The sequence below is a fragment of the Sorghum bicolor genome, chromosome 5 (assembly GCF_000003195.3).
Source record: "Sorghum bicolor cultivar BTx623 chromosome 5, Sorghum_bicolor_NCBIv3, whole genome shotgun sequence".
NCBI classification, from domain to species: Eukaryota; Viridiplantae; Streptophyta; class Magnoliopsida; order Poales; family Poaceae; genus Sorghum; species Sorghum bicolor.
Window position 1 is genome coordinate 30908798 of NC_012874.2, and position 7066 is coordinate 30915863.

Sequence of the window (7066 nt, forward strand, 5' to 3'; positions counted from 1 at the left end):
TAAGACCCATGGTGAGCTCATTTCTGATCTGCTTACAATTGAACAGCTCCGGTTGTGCCAGTCTGCATACCTGCTTACATTGGTGTGATTATACTGCCATGTGCCAAGTAATAGATTCTACTAACTGAAACTACAGATCATTGCCTCTTGTTCAAAAATAAATAAAAAAAGTTATGTAGTGCGTTCTACTGAGCAGTTGGAGTTGTCATCCATCATCCGCGAGAATAGGATTGGGGTCTGGGGCCTTTGGCTGTGAGGGGTCAGATATAGGCTATTCTTATGGCGATTGTGTTATGTCTTACTCTAACTCCTTGAGTGCCTGAAGACATAGTATAGAGCACCGAGAGGCCATAGGCTAATGCAGTGAGGATGGATTGTGTTATCTCTGCCTCTTTCTCTGATGCGCCGGTCCGTTTATTGTAGGATGTGTTTAGAGTCAATCGTACATAGTCTGAAGTACACAATAGCTTATTTTCCTTTAACATAGTTGCCAGAGCAAATTGCATCAGTTCTTCAAATATATTTTTCATATTTCGACAAAGAGAAGTATATACGCCAAGGCATGCATACAATATGTTAAATAGTTATTTTTACTTTTGCAATTATATGGTATTAAATGATAACCTGAAATTAACGTTTTTACTCTATACAGACCAATTTGAGAAGTGTACGTGTGCAACCTTAAATATGATCAGTGTCAGATTCCTCCTCCAGTTCAGAGTCAAGCTTCAATTTCTTTTCAATGTGGCGATTACCAGCTCAAGGCTATACACTTGATTTCTCTATTTTCACCTGGAGTGTACATTAATGCTTTACATTTGATTTTTTTCTCTATTTTCACCTGGAGTTTCTAACTAATGATATATATATTGTGTTAACTGTTTTATTTGATTATTGTATTTTTTTTACCAAAGAAGGGTCCTTTGCCGAGGGTTCTAGCAATAGCCCTCGGCAAAGATTTTTTTGGAAAATTCCTAAACATTACCTTGCCGAGGGCTAGGGATGAGGCCCTCGGCAAAAGTTTTTTTAAAAAAAAAATTCTTTGCCGAGGGCCGGCCCTCGGCAAAGAACCTGCCAACGGCACCGGTACCGTGACGGCTGTTTTCTTTGCCGAGGTTACACTTGATTTTTTTCTCTATTTTAATCTGGAGTTTCTAACTAATGATATATATATGTTGTGTTAACTGATTTATTTGATTATTGTAATTTTTTTTACCAAAGAAGGGTCCTTTGCCGAGGGCTCTAGCAATAGCCCTCGGCAAAGATTTTTTTGGAAAATTACTAAACATTACTTTGCCGAGGGCTAGGGATGAGGCCCTCGGTAAAAGTTTTTTTTTCTTTGCCGAGGGCCGGCCCTCGGCAAAGAAACTGCCAACGGCACCGGTACCGTGACGGCTGTTTTCTTTGCCGAGGGCCATGTGTACAAGATGGTATGAAGCTGTGGCAAAACTTATTCAGAGATTTCTTACTACTGGTATAAAATATTTTCTTAACCGCATCACGGGGTCTATATAGTAGAGTTTGTGAGCCTTTGACATCACACTCTTCGCTATGTTAATTTCATAAACTTTATTTTTTTGATTAAATGACACTTCAATGTTAGTATTTAATTTTCAAAATATTGTTATCTTATCATGTGATTCATGTGTTTTAGTACAAATGATTAATTATCCCGTAGCAACACACGAGTATGCTACCTAGTAATATTATCTATCTATACTATAATGGATCAATCAAAACTAGACTAGGTACACTCAGTAAATTGTCCCCCGCAGAGATGATCTTTCCTCTGTACACACCAGTTTATGCACCCAGAAAAATCCTTACATGACAAACCAACGATCTAGATCTAATCTAAACATGCCTCACAACCATCTAGTGGCCACGGAGAATTCCAGGCTTCAACGTGACTCCATCCAGGCTTCAACGCGACTCTGTCTCTACGTCCGGTGCTGCACCAACCCCACACCTGCTCAGCGGCCACGGATCGAATCCCGCACGGCAGTGCCTCGTGAAAAATATAATAATTGGAAAATAATTCCTCTTACCAGTTTGATTTTTTTTTATTCATCACTCCCCCATCGGCGTGACAACGGGGCTCTTCGTGATAGCGCTCCCTTGCGCATCAGGGATGACGACGATGCTCCCTCCTCTGCTCCTCCACGGCCAACGGGCACCCGCGCCTACACCCTGGCTCTGTTCTCTCATCTCCTGGCAGCGGAGGTGGCATGTGGGCCCTACTCTGGCCGCGGCTCCGCTCGACCAACCTAGGGTTTAGGCCAATGCCTGGGAAGGCCTAGCAGACGCAGATCGGCGCGGCTCAGCCGAGGTGGCGCGGAGCGATTAGGGTGGCTCACGGCGCTGCCGCTGGCACCGGAGACAGGGAAGCTGCACCGCCACAGATTGTCGAGGGCTCGACCGAGGTGGCATGGCCGATCGGAGCTGCCGATGCCAGAGGCGGTCGCGGCCCGGTGCCGTGCGGTGAGCATCTTGGGTGTGTTAACATGCAGCGGAGATAGCGGCGGAGTCTGAGATGAGCGCCAGGAGCAGGTGGGGCTGCGTCATTGCCAATCTCAAGTGCACCGATGCCCAGGTTGCTGCTTCAGTTCTCTACTTCTGTTGCTTTGGTGTGATAGGAATGCTGCAGTTAAGTCTTCTGTGCTAAACATCTAATGGCCTTGGACTTGCTTATGCTACTTCGCATGTATAGTAGATGGGACTGATGGGGAAGGTGATGCTGGAGTTACAGCCCAACAAATAAAGGCGATTTTCTCCCATCTCACAACTCACAAGGTGAGGCCGCTATCTTTCATGGCATTAGGATTAGGAATTCAGATTTCAGACTTCTATATGCAAATGGGCTCTGTATGACTTGCAGTTGTAGATCTATGATAGCTGTCGTTTCATTTGATCATACATTATATACATAATCATGCTTCACTGTGTGATAACATTGTGACATAGGAAAAACTCACAAGTTCCTTTATATTCACAAGATGTTGATTGAAAACATGAAGTTAACTGGAACTGATAATTCTAGCTTTCCTTTTTCATTCTACTCCAGTTTGGAACACATGATGTGGTTGCCCTGAAGCCAAATAAGGCAGATGTCGGATCTGCTTTGCTTGGTCAAGGTGTACTTTATCGCTTAAAGGTACACTCATGTCATCTAATGCTTCTGGGAATTTAAGGTTTTGATCTGTGTGTAGGAGTAATAATAATAATTTTGTTTATCGCTTAAAGGTTCATGTTCCTTGCTACGATTGAAAAGAACCAAACACTGTCAAATTTCTACAAAATGTCTTACCTAATTTCTACTGCGTCGGATGGATGAGTTAGATGTCATCTAATCTTTCTCTAGGTTTTTGTCTTAACCTTTTCTTTTGACTACGCATGTAACAGATGTTTGCTTAAATTGGACCAAGATGAAAGTAGGTGATCCAGCCCTCATGGGGATAGTGCTATTCTGTTTCTTGCTTTTGGTAAATGTTTTCCTTTCCTTAGAACCATCAAACTTACTTACCTTAAAGTTGTGCAAGTAATATGACAGTTGAAAATTGTTGCAGTTCTCAATTTGGCATTTGTGCTGAGCCTCCTCTGTTTCTGTTTAATTTTTATTTTTATTGTATTGTGATTAAAATATGTTGCCAACAGCAGGTTCAGATATGCTGACCGTGCACTGTTCAAGCTGTTGATATCCTAAGAAAGGCAAGGCAACTGCTGCTGGTTGGGGGTAATGCACTGCTTGACTGCTATTACAAATCCATTAATGCACTGCTTGACTGCTCTTATAAATCCTTTCACATGTCGTGGAGTGAGATAATAGTAGAACAATTTTACACTTTTTTAGCGTAAAAAAATAGAGCACCATTTTTCATGTGAATCATGAGTGCACTTTTCGACTAAGGACCTAGACTTGGCACGACTTTGATGACAAGTATAAGTAGGCTGAAGTCATTATATGTATATACTATCTATAGAGGTTGTGACTTGGAGAGATTGAACTGAATCCAGAGTTTAATTTGATGCAGTTGTGAGTGGAGGATTTTGAGAATAAAGTTTAAGTAAATTCTGTTGCTCCTGAGTTCTGATTGTTGCCATTGGCATTTTCCCCCTTCTGCATCCCAATTGTAATGCCTTATGAGTTTTATTGACCATGAAAGAGAGCCCAGAATTTGTTTTCTTATGCTTTGAAAAAACAGATGATGCTTTCACTTGGTTTTAGTCGAGAAGCTAATCTCTTTGTCTCTGCATGCAGTTCTTTGGTCCATGACGCGTACATTTGTGCTTTCCCTAGTATTGCAAGCTATGACTGACCAGAGATGTGTTTAATTAGGCCTTTGATTCTGTCAAGAAGCTTCAATTAGAGCTTTCTGCAACCACAAGGGCAAAAAAAATCTTCTGATGACTAGCCTTCGATGCTAAACCTTGACTATAGCCTAGATATATAGGTTAATCTATATGGGTACCAAAAATAATAGACTATAATCTTAATTTATATATCTCATTGTTTACTTCATTTTTTAAAAAATATTGTTTTTTATTTTAACCATAGCGTTAGCACGGACACCGTACTAATAATTGTAAAAGCATCAACCGGCAAAGCCCTCTACTTCTATTTCCTCTCCGCTGCCCACCTATTTCAACTCCAGTCTCTAGTCTAGAGAGACATCGCGCACCACCCCACCAGGAAGAAGCTCCCCCCGAAAGCACCCACTAATTCCGCACCACAACGCGCACTCTCCGCAACCACCACCGTCCTCGCGCCGGCACACACGCACGCACATACATTTATGCAGCGAAGAGCTCGAGGAGGCACCACTCCCCCCGCTTCGGTGCAGCGATGGCGCACGACGGCTTCTTCGGGGGATTCCACGACCTATCTTGGCCGCTCGATCATGCTGCAGCCGCCCGCGCCGCGCCTTTCGACCCCCTGCGGGAAGTGGTACATGTGCCGCACGCGCTTATGGGCGCGGGTGCGAGGTGGGAACACGACGCTGCGGTGGGCGCGCTCGTGCCGTCGCAGTCGCCATCGCCATCACCGTCATCGCTCGCGACGGCCGCCGCCGTAGGAGGAGGAGATGTTGTTGAGGCTGCCCTGATGGAGCAGCTTGCGGGCAGGCTCGGCGTCAGCGTGCCGTCGCCTCGGTCATCGCGGTACACATCCTGCCACAGCTCGACGGTGGACAAGCCGGCGGCGCTGTGCGCGCTCGCCGGGGGACGCGGTGCTTACGGAGCGCGCCGCAAGGCTCTCGTGCTTCCTGGCCTCCGTTGGGAAGCTCTCACGGGTGGGCAGCAGCCAGTCGCTTCTCCGCGAGCAGGCTCCGGCGCCCGAGCCCGCGCCCTTGCCAGGCGCTGTTAAACAGCACGCGAGCGACGGGTCATGTAGCGATGGCCCCTGCCGGAAGCGGAAGGCGTCGGGCGGCAAGTCCAAGGCTAAGGTCGTGGTCACGCCGGCTGCACCCAAGGTACTAACCATCTCTGTTTCGGCATTTTTACAACCCTGTCAAAGTCAAACACGTCTCTGATGAAATTGTTGTAAACTGTAAAGTCCCGGGCGCCAGAGACGAGAGCCAAGAAATGCAAGCTCTCCACGGACGTCGGCCATGACGACGAGGAGCAGAAGCCGGCTGCCGGAGAGGCATGGCATGACAATAGCAATGGGAAGGAGGTTGCGGCAGAGCCATCCAAGGACTATATCCACGTGCGCGCGCGCCGGGGCCAGGCCACTGACAGTCACAGCCTCGCCGAGCGGGTACGCCACCGGCGGACACCTATATATGCTTTCCATTGAGCATTTCTTCCAAACATTACTTGTTGATGGTTGCCGCCACTGACTCTCTTCAGGTGAGGAGGGAAAAGATCAGCGAGCGCATGAAACTGCTGCAAGACCTCGTGCCAGGCTGCAGCAAGGTAAATATATCGACGAGAATTGGTCAAAATTTGGTTGAAATACACACATATTTCAAGCAGAGGATGATTTTTAAAAATTCCTCATGAAGGTTACCGGGAAGGCCGTGATGCTCGATGAGATCATAAACTACGTGCAGTCGCTGCAACGCCAGGTGGAGGTGCGTACGATCTCCTCTCCATCGGACATAACAGAGTTTCTTTTAAAAGAACATACGAATTCTTCTGAATTTCAGCAAAATGGTTTGCTTTCGCAACAGTTCTTGTCGATGAAGCTGTCGACCGTCAACCCGCGCCTCAAACTTGACGTGGATAGCTGCATCCCCAAAGACGTAATTTCCTCCATACCACTTGAAACAGGCAGTGCAGTGCATGATCTTCTTGCTGATTGTGTTGTGCATTTCTTGACAGTTATGTACAATGCAGGCCAACAAGCTGTTTGCGCAAACGACGTCCACCATTGCACAACCTCTGCCACCTGTCTACGCACTTGAGGGCTCGAGCTCGGCGTTCTGCTACACCTCGTCTCCAGGCACCGCTGCGCAGAGTGTTGTGACAAATGCCAAAGGCTTTGGAATGCATTCGTCCTTAATGAACCATGGCGATGTGGATCGGTCACTCGAAGGACATCAAAATACAAATCCCCAGGTATAACAAACTTTGTTTCGTATCGTTCGGCAAACCACTTGAAACTGTAGATTGCACAACCACCATTGACACGGCAAAGTAAAAACTTAAATTTGCCATGAATTTCAGATGGGGAGCTTGTGGGAAGAGGATGATCTCCAAAGTCTAGTCCTGATGGGATTCCGGGGCAATACGTGATTATTGGTGCTCTGATTGAGGGACACTTCAGTTTCACCGATCACCACCAATCAAGGCAAGATATGATCCCGGGGGGGGGGGGGGGGGGGGGGGGGGGGGTTCTTTTTTTTTCTATTCCCCCAAAAAAAAGGGGGGGGGGCCCCCCCTTTGGAAATTTCCCCGGGGGGGACACCCCCCCCGGGAAAAAAAAAGGGGCTTTTACACCAAAACGCCCCCGGGTTAAAATTTTCCCCCCCCGGGGGGGGCAAAAAAAAAAAAAAAAAAAGGCCCAAAAAAAGGTTTTTTTTTTTTTCCCCCCAAAATTTCATTTTTAGGGGGGGGGGGGGGGTTT

At 46.4% G+C, this 7066-nt stretch overlaps 1 pseudogene; it reads left to right on the forward strand.

Moving 5' to 3' along the window:
* Positions 2091 to 6807, forward strand: LOC8155390 (annotated as a pseudogene).